We start from the raw sequence: 2,674 nt of genomic DNA on the forward strand, positions 1-2,674 counted from the left end.
CTAATTCAGAAGTTTCTCAATGTGCTTCTTCTAGATGTTCTTAGGACTATTAATATCAATCACAAAGTTGAAGCTTGTTTTCATAACAAATGTAAAAAATTGAAATTATATTTCTCTCAACTCTACAAAAAAGACAAATGCAAATTCTCAATAGTAACATCTGAGAGTAAGTTTTGATAGGCATGTTACATCTCTTTGTGCAAGTATGGAAATAGGATTTAATTATGACATGCCTCTTGCATGTCTTCTTTTTCACAGGACTACATCCTAAAAATGTTGACGTGAGTGCCCAGTTTGGACAAATCCAAATATACTTTGTCAGATCTGAACTACAATATTTTAATATTTCTAAGGAAATTTTACTTGGTTTGGTATTCCACACCTGATGTTTCCCAAAACATTTTAATTAGTTTCCTATTTTGCTTTAAATTTACCTTATAAAAATACCTTAGCTACATGCTTAATAAAAACAATAACAAATTTTATTTACAACAGAAAACTTGTACAAAGTTCAATAAAAATAAAGGCAAATGAATGAACAGACAGAAACTGAAACAAATGAGGTTTTAAGTTGGGTTTTAAGAGCCAACTAACCTCATACCTTAAGGATGCCATTCCAAAGTCTTTGTGAAACAGACATGAAGACACCATGACATATGAAACTTGGGGAGATTTGGGACACAACAAGATTGCCAAAGCCACCAGGCTAGGCAAACTGGAGGGTAATGCTGCTGATGTACTTCAGTTTCCAATACTGACACATATTTCGTTGTCACCGAGGTAGGACTTGAACAAACAGAGAACCCTTCATTCCAGACAGTAAAATATTTAGTTCAGCTAAATGAAATGATGCACTGAGGGCTAATTTGAATAAAATTCTAATCAGTCTAGAACAAATTGCCATAAATAAATTACTCTGAGCAGAACTGTTTCCCAGATGTGCTAAACCCTAAATCCTGACTCAAAAGACGGCATCAAAATTATTATATACTAAATAATTCATGAGGTGAGAAGTCATATTATGCCAAAGGCCTTTAGAAAGAAAGTTAGAGATAATAATACATTTACAAAAACTGTCAAAGATTACCATTTTAAGTTTGAGTGTACAGAAGTGATTTTCAAACCAGCAGACACACAGACAGCAAAATATAAATGTAATGATAATTGCGCAGACAGCCACCACTATGACACAATGGCAGAGGTGGAATCCATTACATAAATGTGGGCCTGATGAAAATGTTGAAAACTTATTAAAGTAAGTGGGAACTGCAATAGACTGGTGCCCTGTTCAGAACTGTGTCCTGACTTGTGCCTAGTGCTGCTGAGATAGGTTTCAGTCACCCATAAGTGTGAACAGATTGAGGAAGTGTGAGAATATTACATTATTAAGTTAAGTAGTGTCAGATATTGGGGAAGTAGAATTACCAAGACCAAGAACATTTTCTTGGGGAGGTGTACAGAAAGTGAGAAGATAGATTCCCCACAAGGTTTCTGGCAAAATGTGATACTTACAATTGCAAACAAAAAGAGTGATGGGTACTGCAACGAAAGGGTGTGAAAGGTCCAAAATCATTGCTGTGGATGTTGCTAAGTGGGATACCAGATGAGTAGACCACCTGGAATTTATAACTTACAATCTCTTAACATCCCTTGTTGTATTCTGTTGATGGAATTTTACAGTAACATACTTTTATATACTTTGAACATTTTAAAAAAGATTCAGATTGGTTTGTCCTTAACTAAACTCGACAATGTAGTTGTGTAATCCTTTCTGTTGTTGATAGAAACCTAATTTGTGACATTTATCCTTTTATAATATAGAATTGTTTTACACAGCTCTAAAGAGAAGGGCTTTCAGCCTTTAAATGCCCCTACTGGGAAAAATTAAAAAGTTCCAGTGTTGTAGAAAGGTCAAGGGTCATTCCCATCTCACAAGACGTGATCTAGACAGAACATAAATATATTTAATCTTATAATATTATTATAATTATTATTGTATTACCTATCATCATGGATAAATCTATTATGTATTCAATGTTATTAGTAATCGATTTTGACTGTTCGTGTGTTTCAATGTTTATCTTTCAAAATATTTCGTAAAGTACCTGTAAATAGGCTTTAAATATAAAATATGATTGTGTACAGATTATGATTTAATGAAGCACCGCTAAATTATCGCCCGGTAAAGCAAGGAGGGATTAAGTAATGACCAAATCCACAGAAACCGCTCAAAACTTTCCTTAAAATCAGTAAATTTTCTTCATCGTGTTTGTTGGCGAGATGCTTGGCTGAAAAGTAGTTGATTGTTTTCTTTTTCTCACGTTTTGCTCCTACGTTTCTTTCGGTATGGTGTTGGGATTCTTCCCTGCATTCTGTTTAAACTCCAAAGCCTTGCCCCGCTGCCACCCATGACTTTCGTGTCTTGGGGGTGGTTGGCGAGAGGATGGGGCGTGGCTTTATGCTAATTCAGATTCATTGCCTGAAACAAGGGGAGAAGTATGGTAAAATGGGCGGGAAATGCTTTTCGGTCTTTTTGGAAAGTAAAAAAAAAATCCTTATTAAAATATAAACTATCCAGAGCAACTCCTAATGGCAGTACGTCCTCTTCCACCAAATCCATTAAAAAATAACCTAACTTGATGCGAAACGCTGCCTTTTGTCAAGATGGAAGGCG

The sequence above is a fragment of the Erpetoichthys calabaricus genome, chromosome 4, assembly GCF_900747795.2.
Source record: "Erpetoichthys calabaricus chromosome 4, fErpCal1.3, whole genome shotgun sequence".
NCBI classification, from domain to species: Eukaryota; Metazoa; Chordata; class Cladistia; order Polypteriformes; family Polypteridae; genus Erpetoichthys; species Erpetoichthys calabaricus.